General features: G+C 37.9%; 1 non-coding gene across 1 annotated transcript; it reads left to right on the top strand.

Annotated features, from left to right (window-relative positions):
- Positions 1–1,885: 1,885 nt before the first annotated feature.
- Positions 1,886–1,993, top strand: LOC148578519 (small nucleolar RNA R71). Its single transcript, XR_015903434.1, has one exon. It is a non-coding gene; the product is annotated as a small nucleolar RNA R71 (small nucleolar RNA).
- Positions 1,994–16,347: the final 14,354 nt, after the last annotated feature.

Raw genomic sequence — 16,347 nt, 5'->3', positions numbered from 1 at the left:
TTAATACTGTTTTTCCTTCTGTTTTTACTTTTTTAATTGTTTTTGTGACTTCACATGATCATCAACCTACAGAAAATATAAAATAACAAAAGAAAATAGAAAATTAACATAGATAATTAAAGATTGGGTTGCCCCCCAACAAGCACTTTTTTTAATGTCAATAGCTTGACAGTGGGCTCTCATGGAGCCTCACAGATGTTCAGAGCAATGTTAGAACCTCCCAACACCGAACTTAGAGTTTGAATGTGGGGGTTCAACACTAAACTTAAAGTTTGGTTGTGGCCTCCCAACACCAAACTTAAAGTTTGACTGTGGGGGCTCTGTTTGACTCTGTATTGAGAGAAGCTCTTCATGCTTCCTCTCCATGGTTACAGAGGGATATCCTTGAGCTTTAAACACAAGGGAGTCTTCATTCACTTGAATGATCAATTCTTCTCTGTCAACATTAATCACAGCTTTTGCTGTGGCTAGGAAGGGTCTGCCAAGGATGATGGATTCATCCATACACTTTCCAGTGTCTAGGACTATGAAATCAGCAGGGATGTAGTGGTCTTCAACCTTTACCAAGATATCCTCTACAAGTCCATAAGCCTGTTTCCATGAATTGTCTGCCATCTCTAGTGAGATTCTTGCAGTTTGTACCTCAATGATCCCTAGCTTCTCCATTACAGAGAGAGGCATGAGGTTTATGCTTGACCCTAGGTCACACAGAGCCTTCTCAAAGGTCATGGTGCCTATGGTACAAGGTATTGAGAACTTTCCAGGATCTTGTCTCTTTAGAGGTAATTTCTGCCTAGTCAAGTCATCTAGTTCTTTGATGAGCAATGGAGGTTCATCCTCCCAAGTCTCATTACCAAACAACCTGGCATTTAGCTTCATGATTGCTCCAAGGTAATTAGCAACTTGCTCTTCAGTAACATCTTCATCTTCTTCAGAGGAAGAATACTCATCAGAGCTCATGAATGGCAAAAGTAAATTCAATGGAATCTCTATGGTCTCTGTGTGAGCCTCAGATTCCCATGGTTCCTCATCAGGGAACTCCATGGAGGCCAGTGGACATCCATTGAGGTCTTCCTTAGTGGAGATCACTGTCTCTTCCTCCTCTCCAGGTTCGGCCGTGTGGGTTGTGGTTATGGCCTTGCACTCTCTTTTTGGATTCTCTTCTGTATTGCTTGGGAGAGTACTAGGAGGGAGTTCAGTAATTTTCTTACTCAGTTGACCCACTTGTGCCTCCAAATTTCTAATGGAGGACCTTGTTTCAGTCATGAAACTGAGTGATTTTGATTAGATCAGAGACAATGGTTGCTAAGTCAGAGTGGCTCTGCTTAGAATTCTCTATCTGTTGCTGAGAAGATGATGAAAAAGGCTTGCTATTGCTAAACCTGTTTCTTCCATCATTATTGTTGTTGAAACCTTGTTGAGGTCTCTGTTGATCCTTCCATGAGAGATTTTGATGATTTCTCCATGAAGGATTGTAGGTGTTTCCATAGGGTTCTCCCATGTAATTCACCTCTTCCATTGCTGGGTTCTCAGGATCATAAGCTTCTTCTTCAGAGGAAGCTTCCTTAGTACTGCCTGTTGCTGCTTGCATTCCAGACAGACTCTGAGAAATCATATTGACTTGTTGGGTCAATATTTTATTCTGAGCCAATATGGCATTCAGAGTATCAATCTCAAGAACTCCTTTCTTCTGAGTTGTCCCATTATTCACAGGATTCCTTTCAGAAGTGTACATGAATTGGTTATTTGCAACCATTTCAATGAGTTCCTGAGCTTCTGCAGGCGTCTTCTTTAGATGAAGAGATCCTCCAGTAGAGCTGTCCAATGACATCTTGGACAGTTCAGACAGACCATCATAGAAGATTCCTATGATACTCCATTCTAAAAGCATGTCAGAAGGGCACCTTCTGATCAATTGCTTGTATCTTTCCCAAGCTTCATAGAGGGATTCACCTTCCTTCTGTCTGAAGGTTTGGACTTCCACTCTAAGCTTACTCAATTTTTGAGGTGGAAAGAACTTTGTCAAGAAGGCATTGACTAGCTTTTCCCAAGAGTTTATGCTTTCTTTAGGTTGTGAGTCCAACCATGTCCTAGCTCTGTCTCTTACAGCAAAAGGGAAGAGCATAAGTCTATAGACTTCAGGGTTAACCCCATTGGTCTTGACAGTGTCACAGATTTGCAAGAATTCAGCTAAAAATTTATGAGGATCTTCCAATGGAAGTCCATGAAACTTGCAATTCTGTTGCATTAGAGAAACTAATTGAGGCTTAAGCTCAATGTTGTTTGCTCCAATGGCAGGGATTGAGATGCTTCTCCCATAGAAGTCGGGAGTAGGTGCAGTAAAGTCACCAAGCACCTTCCTTGCATTGTTGGCATTGTTGTTTTCAGCTGCCATTGTTTCTTCTTCCTTAAAAAGCTCTGTTAGGCCCTCTAGAGAGAATTGTGCTTTAGCTTCTCTTAGCTTTCTCTTCAAGGTCCTTTCAGGTTCAGGATCAGCTTGAACAAGTATGCCTTTATCTTTGCTCCTGCTCATATGAAAGAGAAGAGAACAAGAAAGTAGAGAATCCTCTATGTCATAGTATAGAGATTCCTTGAGGTGTCAGAGGAAAAAAAGAATAGAAGGAGGAGGTATATAGAAGAGAATTTGAACTTATCAAGAGGGATAGAGTTCGAATTGCACCTTGATAAGGGGTGTTAGTCCCTTAAATAGAAGGATGTGAAAAGAGGGGAAGAATTTTCGAAAATAAATTAAAAAGATTTTGAAATAATAAAAAGAAATTTGAAAATTTGATTGAGATTTTCGAAAATTAAGATTGGGAAAGAAATTAAGTGATTTTTGAAAAAGATTTTGAAATTAGAAATTAAAAAAATATGATTGAGAGTTAATTTTGAAAAAGATGTCGTTGAAAAGATATGATTGAAAAGATATGATTGAAAATCAATTAAAAAAAGAAAGTTTTTAAAATTAAAGTTGATTACTCGACTAACAAGAAATTAAAAGATATGATTCTAAAATTTAAAATTTGATCCTTTCTTAATAGGCAAGTAACAACTTGAAAATTTTGAAGTAAATCATTAATAGTAGCAAGGATTTTCGAAAATAATAAAAAAATGGAAAGAAATTGATTTTGAAGAGATATGATTGAAAAGATATGATTTGAAAAAGATTTGATTTTGAAAAATTATAAAAATTTGAAAAAGATTTGAATTAAAAACAAAATCTTCCCTCTAGCGTCATCCTGGCGTTAAACGCCCAGAATGGCATCCATTCTGGCGTTTAACGCCCAAAATCCTACCTTTTTGGGCGTTAAACGCCCAGCCAGGTACCCTGGCTGGCGTTTAAACGCCAGTTTTCCTTCTTCATTGGGCGTTTTGAACACCCAGCTTTTTCTGTTTAATTCCTCTGCTGAATATTCTGAATCTTCAATTCTCTGTATTATTGACTTGAAAAGACACAATTTTGAAAATATTTTTGAATTTTTAATGATGAGAAACAATAAAAAATGCAACTAAGATCAAATAAACAATGCATGCAAGACACCAAACTTAAAAATTGACACTAAGATACATAAAATATTTTTGATTTTTATGATTTTATAAATTTTTTTGTGATTTTTTGAAAATCATATGGAAAAGAGAATAAAGAGATTCAAAACTTTTTAATAAGAATTCCAGGAATCATGCAATGTTAGTCTAAAGCTTCAGTCTAAAAAGATTAGACATGGCTAGCCAAGCTTCAGCAGGACATTACATTCAGCAGCTAAATTGATGAGAATCAATCAGCTTTTGTGATGATAAGAACATCACCTTGAAACTCTAGAATTCATTCTTAAAAATAAAAAGAAAAGTACCTAATCTAAGCAACAAGATGAACCGTCAGTTGTCCAAACTCGAACAATCCCCGGCAACGGCGCCAAAAACTTGGTGCACGAAATTGTGATCATCAACAATGGCAACAAAGGACTTGGAGCTCTCAAACGTGAATCACACTTTGTCACAATTCCGCACAACTAACCAGTAAGTGCACTGGGTCGTCCAAGTAATACCTTACGTGAGTAAAGGTCGATCCCACGGAGACTGTCGGCTTGAAGCAAGCTATGGTCATCTTGTAAATCTCAGTCAGGCGAATTCAAATGGTTATGGAGGATTGATAATTAAAAGATAAATAAAACATAAAGTAAAGATAGAGATACTTATGTAATTCATTGGTAGGAATTTCAGATAAGCGTATGAAGATGCTTTGTTCCTCTTGAACCTCTGCTTTCCTATTGCCTTCTTCCAATCATTCATACTCCTTTCCATGGCAAGCTTTATGTTGGGCATCACCGTTGTCAATGGCTACTTCCCGTCCTCTCAGTGAAAATGTTCCAAATGCGCTGTCACCGCACGGCTAATCATCTGTCGGTTCTCGATCATGTTGGAATAGGATCCATTGATCCTTTTGCGTCTGTCACATGCCCAACAATCGCGAGTTTGAAGCTCGTCACAGTCATCCCTTCCCAGATCCTACTCGGAATACCACAGACAAGGTTTAGACTTTTCGGATCTCAAGAATGACCGCCAATAATTCTAGCCTATACCACAAAGGTTCTAATCTTAGATTAGAAACCCAAGAGATACACATTCAAGCTTGTTTGCATGTAGAACGGAAGTGGTTGTCAGTCACGCATTCATAGGTGAGAATGGTGATGAGTGTCACATAATCATCACATTCATCATGTTCTTGGGTTCGAATGAATATCTTGGAGAAGAAATAGACTTGAGTTGAATAGAAAAACAATAGTACTTGTATTAATTCATGAAGAACAGCAGAGCTCCACACCTTAATCTATGGTGTGTAGAAACTCCACCGTTGAAAACACAAAAGTGATAATGGTGTAAGCATGGCCGAATGGCCAGCCTCCAAGGTCTAAGGACTAAACGTCCAAAGGTCCTATTTATAGAGAACTAGTAGCCTAGGGTTTACAGAAATCAGTAATTAATGCAGAAATCTTCTTCCGGGCCCACTTGGTGTGTGCTTGGGCTGAGCATTGAAGCTTTCATGTGTAGAGACTTTTCTTGGAGTTAAACACCAGCTTTTGTGCCAGTTTGGGCGTTTAACTCCAGCTTTTGTGCCAGTTCTGGCGTTAAATGCCAGAATTCTTGAGCTGACTTGGAATGCCTGTTTGGGCCATCAAATCTCGGGAAAAGTATAGACTATTATATATTGCTGAAAATCCCAGAATGTCTACTTTCCAACGCAATTGAGAGCGCGCCAATTGGCCGTCTGTAGCTCCAGAAAATCCACTTTGAGTGCAGGAAGGTCAGAATCCAACAGCATCTGCAGTCCTTTTTCAGCCTCTGAATCAGATTTTTGCTCAGGTCCCTCAATTTCAGCCAGAAAATACCTGAAATCACAGAAAAATACACAAACTCATAGTAAAGTCCAGAAATGTAATTTTTTTTAAAAACTAATAAAAACTTAATAAAAACTAACTAAAACATACTAAAAACATACTAAAAATAATGCCAAAAAGCGTATAAATTATCCGCTCATCATTACCTCACTGGAAATTCTCTACACTCTGACGTAGAGATTCCCATCTTTTCTTGTTTTCTGTCTATTTATGCACAGAAACAGAGACAAGGAACATCTCTTAGACTTTGATCCTGAACCTGAAAGGACTTTCAGGCGGCGTTTACAACAAGCAAGACTTTGCAAGGCTGCAGAATCCACTATGGATCACAATAATGCTGTTAATGCCGATGTGGCAAATCCGAATGGGGATGATTAACAAAGGAGAGTGCTTGGCTCCTACTCTGCTCCTACTGCAGATCTTTATGGAAAAAGCATTGTGGTGCCTCCTATAGCTGCAAACAACTTTGAGTTGAAGCCATAATTGGTCACCCTGGTGCAACAAAACTGTCAGTATCATGGTCTTCCCCACGAAGACCCAAATCAATTTATTTCTAATTTTTTGCAGATTTGTGATATTATGAAGATAAATGGAGTGAACCCAGAGGTGTACAAACTCATGCTCTTCCCGTTTGCTCTGAGGGATGGAGCAAAGCTAAGGCTAGATTTCCAACCCAAGGAGAGTTTAGATACTTGGGACAAGATTGTTATTGAGTTTCTTACTAAATTTTTCCCACCAAAAAAAGCTGACTAAGCTTAGGGTGGAGGTTCAGACCTTCAGGCAGAAGGATAGTGAAACTCTTTATGAAGCTTGGGAGAGGTACAAGCTACTAATTAGGCAATGCCCTCCGGACATGTTCTCCAAATGGACCCAACTAGATATCTTTTTATGAAGGCTTGGGTGAAATGTCTAAGATGTGCTTAGATAATTCTGCAGGTGGTTCATTGCACAAGAAGAAGACACCAGAGGAGACTATTGAGCTGATTGAATTGGTTGCTAGCAACCAATATTTATACTCATCTAACAGAAATCCTGTGAACTCTGAGACTCCTCAGAAGAAGGGTGTTATGGAAGTAGAAGCTCTTAATGCTATTCTTACTCAGATTAAACTTATGTCTCAGCAAATAAGTCTACTTACTCAACAGATGGGTGGTATGCAAGTCTCAGCTATCAACACCCAAAACTTACCTCAAGAGGTCTCTTATGACATGACAGGTAATTTTGTGCAAAATGATAATTATGACTATGCTCAATGCTCTTCTGAATAGGTCAATTACATAGGGAGTGGTCATAGAAATCCCAACAATGATCCATATTTTAAGACATACAATCAGGGGTGGAGAAATCACCTAAATTTTGGGTGCAGGGACCAACCTCAGAGACCTCAGAATTTCAACAATAATTCTCAGAGCGGCTTCCAACAGAACAATCACAATAACCGCCAATTTCAGTTTCAGCAGCAACAACCACCTCAGCAGGCAAACTCTAAATCCCAAGAAGATTCTAATTGAGAGATGATGAGGAGTTTTGCATAGGAAACTAGAGCATCAATCAAGAATTTGGAGATTTAGATGGGTCAAATAGCCACAAGAGTTAATAAAATTGATCAGAGGACCACTAATAGCCTTCCTGGTAACACAATTCCAAATCCAAGAGAGGAATGCAAGGCTATCACCTTGATTATCCGATCTTCCTCATCTCGTTTCCTTTTTCCATGATTATCCGACCTTTTCATGAGATATCTGTCAAGCCGACCTTTCCTGGCCAACTTTTCTATCACATTTTTCAAGTCGTAACAATCATTAGTAGAGTGCCCATATAATTTGTGATATTCACAGTATTCTCTACCACCCCCCTTCTTGCTCTTGATAGGTCGAAGGGGAGGTAGCTTTTCAGTGTGGCAAATTTTCCTGTAAATATCGACTGGGGAAACTCGTAGGGGAGTGTAAGAATGGTATCTTCTGGGCCTTTCAGACCCGACATCTTCTTTCTTGTTGGGCTCCCTCTCCTTTTCCTTTGACGAGTTAGGGTGCCCGGATCGCCAGTTTGGTTCTCGCAGTCTGGCATTTTCCTTAATATTGATGTATTTTTCTACTCTTTCTTGCACATCGCTCAAAGAAGTCGGGTGCCTTTTCGAGATGGACTGAGAGAAAGGGCCTTCTCGGAGTCCATTTAATAGGCCCATGATCACAGCCTTTGTAGGCAGGTCTTGAATTTCTAGGCACGCCTTGTTGATCCTTTCCATGTAGTCTCTCAGGGGTTCTCCAATCTTCTGTTTTACTCCCAGGAGACAAGGCGCGTGCTTGACTTTGTCCTTTTGGATTGAAAAACGCATAAGGAACTTACGTGAGAGGTCGTCGAAGCTAGTGACCGACCTTAGGGGGAGGCTATCAAACCACTTCATCGTCGCCTTTGTCAAAGTCGTTGGAAAGGCTTTGCAGCGGGTAGCATCAGAGCGGTCGGCTAGATACATCCGACTTTTAAAGTTGCTAAGGTGATGCTTTTGGTCGGTAGTCCCATTGTACAGATCCATGTCAGGGCTTTTGAAGTTCTTTGGAACTTTTGCCCTCATGATATCTTCACTGAACGGATCTTCTCACCCCAAGGGGGTATCTTTTCAGTCAGCGCGAGAGCTCCTACCTCGGAGATTGGATTCTAATCTTAAGAGCTTTTCTTCAAGCTCTTTTCGTCGCTCGACTTCTCTCCTTAGATTTCTCTCCGCTTCTCACTGTCGTTCCAGTTCTTGTTCCAGCTGTTCTAGCCATCCTTGGTGGCCGTGGAGCTTCCCCATGAGATCGGCAGCATGAGGTTGCCCCTCCTTCTCTGGTTCGTGCACTTTAGAGGAGATTCTTCTTGAATCTTGAACGCCTTAGGGGCCTTCTCTATGTTGTCTGCCCGCTCCTTGCAGAGATATTATGGCTCTATCGTTGTTAACTGTATCTTGCTGCTCTTGCTCAGACTCTGATGCAGTATGTCCATCCTCGTTCTGGTCATCCGCCATTGTGAGTTGTTCTCCCAGCTTCCCAACAACGGCGCCAATGTTATGTGGGTAACCTGAGATAGGTGGATTGGGTTTGAAGGATTGGCCCAAATGTTAGAGGAGGTGGTCTCCGACTTGTTCGCATTCGGGAGCCACCGTCCGAGTTGTGTGTTTGAAGGAATGTGGGGTGGTACCTGCAAAGACACTCCGATGCTTAAGTTAGCAAGGGGTTACACAGGTTTAGAGTGTATTGGAAGTTAGTTTTACCTGAGTGTGTCAGTGTATTTATAGGTGATGATCCAATAACCACCATTGGAGTAGTTCCACTTCTGAAGGTGGATAACCGTCCCTTTATCTTAAAGTTGTTGAGATATCTCTTCTAGAAGTGGATGAGAGATTTTAGGAGGCAGTTACTTATTTGAATAAGCGTAATCTGCCAGCTCATGTTAAATCCGACCTCTTTAGAGAGGAGCTTATATCAAACCCGACCTCTTTGAGGGGGTCGGGTAGGTGGTGAAGGCCAACCTTTGGATTGGATCTTTTTGAATTACTGGATCATAAGATTGGGGCAGGACATGAACAAATTTTATAATATTATTTAAGATACATAAATGGTTATATTTTTAATGTGTTCTTTGAAATAATACTTTTTTTTTATTTGCATCAATTTTATCATAATTTTTTTTATTTGTCTGAGACTAAAGTTCTTTCTTTTGGTAATATGTGCGAATAAAAAAACTAGATTTGGTTTAATTTTTGTGAACTATTTAAAATTTATTTCCCATTCAGGAATTGCAAAAATATAATGTAACGTTTAAATTATAAATGTTCTTACTTTAGTTTGAAATGGTAAATAAAGTATTTTTATTTAAATTTAAAAAAAAAATATCATATAAAAGTAGAGAATTTGGATATCAAGATTAAAAAAATAAAAAATAAAAAATTTAAAAATTGAATAAAAGTAGCGTGGCTAATTAATATAATAATTGTTTGGATAAATTAATTATATAATATAAAATAACTTTTATTGATTCTTTCAAATTTTAAAAGTGTATATAACTTTTAAAAGTATTAATAGAGTAGTACCTGACTTTTTTATAACAAATTTAAATAAAATACTTATACTTCAGAAAAGCACAAATTTCTATTTAGTAAATTTTAGGAAATTCATTTTAGACTTAATATTAAATATATTAGAGCACACACTATATATATATTGTAATATGTCTTATTTATTATTCATTAGACAATTTCCTTCCGATGAGAACCTTAACCATAATATTGGCAAAATCGATTTCTTATTCTGCGAGTAATTGGATTGGATCCGGATTATGATGGTCGCAGTTGACATCGAAGCCTTTGAAATTGAATTTCCAGACGTAGCAAGAATCGATGCCAAGGTCGGGTAAGTGGCCGACATAATTGGAGAGGGCGAGACCCAACGGAATGAGTTTCAGTGAATCGACATTGGCCTTTACGAATTTGTAAGCGTAGGAAGAAGGAAGCTTTGAGTAGTGACAGTTTTTGCCTGACCATGGATGAATCTGGGAACTCTGTGTCAAAGGTAACATGGCAGTAACAGGAAAGAATCTATTCAATGATAGCGAACTCAAATTCAATGTTTGATGCCCAGACTTACGAACCACTACGGGTTTGGTGCCAGGCCATTAATCAAGAAAAGGACTACAAATCTATCTCTTATTATGGTGGTGTTTTTTTTGTCAGGTGTTGTTGTGTTAAAGTATTTTTTGGTGACTCGTGTTGTTAAAGTATTTATTTGTACCTTATTAAATCAATAAAAAAATATTCTTTTAATGATTTTTTTTTTAATTTTTTAATATGTTTGACAAATTTTTAATAATAAATATAAAAATATTAAAAAAAAAATATTTTTTTGAAAAATTATAATTTATATTTTTTTAAAAGATTTTTTTATAAAAAATTAGATATTTTTCACGTAATAAATAAACAAAAAAATACTTTTATTTTATTTTATCCAAACATAATTGATAAATAAAAAAATTTATTTTACTTGAAATATGAAACATAAAATTACTTTTACTTTTGTAAAAGATCTTTTAAAAGCCAATATAGAAAAAATAAATAAATAAAACATTAGAAGCAAGTTTAGTTAACAAAAAAATACGCTTTCTATATTGGGTGGGCCATGGGCCAATGTAGAAAAAATAAATAAATAAAACATTTAAAAGCAAAATATTAACATCATTCGGTCTAATTTTGGTAAATAATTTAAATAAGTTTTTTTGAAAAAAAATAAAATATAAGAATTTTTATTAATAGTAGTTTATAAATAAGTTATTTTGTATTTGAATTTTTAATTATAGAAGTATTTATTTTAAAGTTGTAGCGTTTGAATAAATGACTTAAAAAATACAATTTTTTTTACACAAGACAATGATATTAAAATAACGATGATAACAAATACCTTCTAATAAAACTCTAATTCACAATAATCTTGATGGCAATGCCAAATAAATTATTGTGTAGTTAGTGTTTGGTATTTTATTATGTATGATATGATAGGTGAAAATAGAAAACAAATGTAAAATATGTGTCATGTATATTTTGTTGTTGTTTTTTTATTTTTGCTACTTCTACTAGAACTCTCTCCTCCTTTATTTGGATCGAGAACTTGTTGTAACAACTATAAAAAAAATAATAAGCTATCTAAAAACAAAACCACAAGTGAAAAAAAAAAACTGAAATTGAGGTTCCATCCCATACATAATGTTAATACAAATTTAATAATAAAAATAGAGTGATAAAAGGATAAGAAAAACATATAAGAGGGACATATACAGGTGGTTCAGACGAAACATTATGTGAAAATAGTGGTAGAGGGTCAGTACTTACAACAATAAAATATTGCGTGAAAATGGTGGTGGAGGACCAGCATTTTCAGTAGAAACAGGAAACATTTTTTTTACCGAGCCAATAATGAAAGCAGCACAACAGTCTCATTTATTTTGAAGTCAAATTTTTTTAATAGTTGTGATAAAATAACTTATTGTCCATACCCTAACCCAATACTGTAATCCAGGCCCAAGTAAGCCAAAAGATCCAATCCAAAGGTTGGCCTTTACCACTTATCCGACCTCCTAAAAAGAGGTTGGGTTCGACATAAGCCCCTCCCCAAAGAGGTCGGGTTTGACATGAGCTGGCAGATAACACTTATTCAAGTAAGTAACTGCCCCTAAAATCTCTCATCCACTTCTAGAAGAGATATCTCAACAACCCTCAGATAAAGGGACGGTTATCCACCTTCAGAAGTGAAACTACTCCAACGGTGGTTATTGGATCTTCACCTATAAATACACTGACACACTCAAGTAAAACGAAGTTCCAATACACTCTAAACCTGCGTAACCCCTTGCTAACTTAGGCAACGGAGTGTCTTTGCATGTAACACCCTACCACACTAAGCTTTACGCTTAAGTCGTAAAACAGAGGTGGTGTGGTATTATGACCTCTAAAATAAAATGAGTACATATAATAGCAGAAGAATTATAATATGCTAGGAGCCTTGAAGAATAGAGGAAATAAAAATCGCAAAATAAAAGCGCAACGCTCAAGGAACGAGTTAACTTGCGTGCTAAGGAAAACATAACTATTAAACACATGATAACAGAAGTAGGAATAGAGTGCCAAAGATACAAAATGACAAGCTCCTAACTCAGCCCGCGAAGTTAAGACTGGCTGGAGAATATTTACATATATATACATACATATCCAAAATCCAAAGTACATATACATAATCCTGCCTCTCCATAAACCTCTAAGAGGATAAAAAAGAACAAGTTAAGCAGAGAGAAAGCTAAGTACATATTTATATATATCTGTACAACAAAACTACCCAGTAACCCCTCCGCTTTAAGAGTCCAGACGCCTAACGAGATGCCTCTCGACCTGCATCTGAAAAACAACAACATAGTATGGAATGAGAACCATAGGTTCTCAGTATGGTAAAGGTGCCACACACATAATATATAAGGTCCTGGGAATGCCAGAGGCAATCCTAGAACGCCGACACTCAGATTATAGAGCTTAAAGTATTAAATAGAAGCCATAAAAGGTGGTTTTCTAAAAATATTTAATCCTAACTTAACTTAACCTTAAATCTAGGTCCCATACTGCCATTCCTCCATACCTCCAACTCCTTTATGCATTTTCACAGACAAATAAACAGATAAGGCAAACACAAGAAGGTTACAGTTATTACAGGTAACAAATACACATTTAGCATGGCAAGTACATATAGGCACACCCAATTAAAGCACAAGAAAATAATTCAAGTAATATGCATATGATGCATGCCTGTCCTATGGCTGATGAGGCTCATCTGTCGGTTATCCAGCCAACCCGACAAGTTTGAATTGTCCTTAGACTGTCCCCCGACGTGCATCCCCAAGAGTCTATGCATAGCTTTTTCTCAATAATCAATATTGCTCAATGGGGGTAACATTCCCTGAAATTTATATAGTGCCCGGTCACACTTACGTCGTAGGGTCAACAGAGTATCGAGTTTCAACCTGGTACACGTGGTGACAAGCCACGGCACTTGATCCAGGGAATCTCGTATCTCAGATTATTCAAATTCATAAGCCATATAAATAATTCAATTATAATTCATCAACATCCATATCATTCTCAATCGCATCTCATTCATCATTATACGTCAATCATATTCAATCCTTATCCTTCATTATCACACCTCCCATTCTGTCCATCAATAGTTCCAATTCAAAACATAATTCATTTTTTTCTAAATGAATCAAACTTAAAACATGCTCATTTTCTTAATAACTCTAAATCAAACCATATAACCTTTGAATCTAAATCTTTTTAAATAATCATATAAATAAAATCTCTAATTTTTATAAAATTTCGGCAGCATCTCCTCTAAAACTCGGACTTTGCCACCCTTTTCGGGTCCAAACCTGCTTTCTTTTTAATTCAACATAACATTCCTCATCATCATAACAGTCACCACAATAAATCTACCTTAGATCAACAATTATACTCATACAATACTCAAATCCAACAACCAAAATTCAACTAAGGATCATAGTTCACTAATCCTAGGCTTCTAACACAAAATACCTCATTATCACAACAATCTCCACAATAGTTATACCTCAAATCAATAATTCACCAAATCATTAGTTAATCAACAAGCACTAAACCAACCATGTTCATCAACAATAACATTCAACCATAATTCTCTCCAAATTAACATAGCAACATTCACCATCCAAAATTAATAACTAATTATCTAATAAACTTCAACCAAATATATTCATCGACAAATTACTAAACATTAAACATACACCTGCATTCCAACTTATCCTATGGTCGTCTAGCCTAAGTTTTCACAGAACATTATATATTAAATGCAAGAAACCTAAACCATACCTTAGCCGATTTCCACGTAACGACCAAAGCTATTTATTCAAAACCAAGGCAGCCCCTCAAAACTCAACTAATCCGCTTCCTCCAAGTTCCAGTATTCACAATTTCAAGCTCCAATTATTTATTCACAACCTAATACGCATTCATAACACATATATATCCAATTTAATACTCAAAGCTCAAATTCAATGAAAATAAAATAGAATTATCATATCCTCACCTTACCCAAGCTTCACATAAGAAAGAGTGAACGTTTTCCTCAAGCTAATTGGATCCTAAAACATCAGAAATCAAAGAAATTCAACCTTCCCATTAAAAAATCGAAAATTGGGGAAAAAGAGGGCTGAGAGTGATTAAACAAGTTACTAGTGAAATTGTTCCAGTAGAAATGTAGAGCTCGATGCGGTGGACGCGTGGCCGCAAACGGTGCAGCAATCGGAGCTCGGACGGAGAAGTTACGAGGATCGGAACCACCGTAAGGGTTTTTGGCGAGGTTCTCATCCTTCCCTTCCCTAGAAGCTGAAAGCTTCGTTTCTGTTAAAGTGAAGGGGAAGAAAGGCTTTGGGTTCACTTAAAAGGGCTGGTCCGGTTGGACCGACAGCCCGGTTTGGGTCCGGTTCAACCGGTTCGGCCCTTTCGATCCAATTTTGGATCGTTTTCTTCGAAATTAGTGTCAAAATTCTCGTTTCGATGAGCTCTACCCTAATTTAATATAATATTCACATTTCTAATCATTCTTATTAAAAAATAATTTATTGACTAATTATCTACTAATTTAACCGGGGTTTACATTGCAGGTACTTGATAAACCCCATTTTTAGGGTTTATCCTGTGCTTAATCTAGTGGATTTTATCCATTATTCTCACACTTATTCATACAATTTGCATGTTTTACATTTTCCTTCCTGATTTTGTGCTATGATTGAAAACATGCTTCTTTGGCCTTATATTTGCTAATATTAATCCTCTCTTATTTTCATTCGATGTCGTGATATGTGTGTTAAGTGTTTTCAGAGATTAGTACCATCCCCCATTCCTTCACACACACAACTCGGACGGTGGCTCCCGAACGCGAACAAGCTGGAGACCACCTTCCTCTAGCATTTGGGCCAACCCTTCAAGCCCAATCCAACTATCTCAGGTTACCCACGTAACATTGGCGCTGTTGCCGGAGACCTGGGAGAACAACTCGCAATGGCGGATGACCAGAACAAGGATGGACATACTGCATCAGAGTTTGAGCAAGAGCAGCAAGATGCAGTTAACAATGATAGAGCCATAATATCTCTGCAAGGAGCAGACGGACAACATAGAGAAGGCCCCTAAGGCATTCAAGATTCAAGAAGAATCTCTTCTAAAGTGCACGAACCAGAGAAGGAGGGGTAACCTCATGCTGCCGATCTCATGGGGAACCTCCACGGCCACCAAGGATGAAGGAGGGGTAACCTCATGCTGCCGATCTCATGGGGAACCTCCACGGCCACCAAGGATGGCTAGAACAGCTGGAACAAGAACTGGAAGGACAGCGAGAAGCGGAGAAAAATCTAAGGAGAGAAGTCGAGCGACGAAAAGAGCTTGAAGAAAAGCTCTTAAGATTAGAATCCAATCTCCAAGGTAGGAGCTCTCGCGCTGACCGAGAAGATACCCCCTTGGGGGAGAAGATCCGTTAAGTGAAGACATCATGAGGGTAAAAGTTCCAAAGAACTTCAAAAGTCCTGACACGGATTTATACAACGGGACTACCGACCCAAAGTATCACCTGAGCAACTTTAAAAGTCAGAAGTATCTAGCCGACGCCTCTGATGCTATTTGCTGCAGAGCTTTTCCAATGACTTTGACAAAGGCGACAATGAAGTGGTTTGATAGCCTCCCCCTAAGGTCGGTCACTAGCTTCGACGACTTCTCATGTAAGTTTCTTATGCGTTTTTCAATCCAGAAGGACAAAGTCAAGCACGCGCCTAGTCTCCTTGGAGTAAAACAGAAGATTGAAGAACTACATGGAAAGGTTCAACAAGACGTGCCTAAAAATTCAAGACCTGTCTACAGAGGATGTGATCATGGGCCTAGTAAATGGACTCCGAGAAGGCCCTTTCTCTCAGTCCATCTCGAAAAGGCACCCAACTTCTTTGAGCGATGTGCAAGAAAGAGCAGAAAAGTACATCAATATGGAGGAAAATGCCAGACTGCGAGAACCAAACTGGAGATCTGGGCACCCTAACTCGTCAAAGGAAAAGGAGAAGGAGCCCAAGAAGAAAGAAGAAGTCGGGTCTAAAAGGCCCAGAAGATACCATTCTTACACTCCCCTACAAGTTTCCCCAGTCGATACTTACAGAGAAATTTGCCACACTGAAAAGCTACCTCCCCCTCGACCTATCAAGAAAAAGAAGGGGGGAGTCGTAGCAAATACTGTAAATATCACAAATTATATGGGCACTGTACTAATGATTGTTACGACTTAAAAAATGTAATAGAAAAGCTGGCCAGGGAAGGTCGGCTTGACAGATACCTCATGGAAAGGTCGGATAATCATGGAAAAAGGAA

The sequence above is a fragment of the Arachis ipaensis genome, chromosome B1, assembly GCF_059453495.1.
Source record: "Arachis ipaensis isolate K30076 ecotype BB chromosome B1, ASM5945349v1, whole genome shotgun sequence".
NCBI lineage: Eukaryota > Viridiplantae > Streptophyta > Magnoliopsida > Fabales > Fabaceae > Arachis > Arachis ipaensis.
The sequence above is the reverse complement of the archived record's forward strand: the minus strand, read 5'-3'. Positions and strand labels throughout refer to the sequence as shown.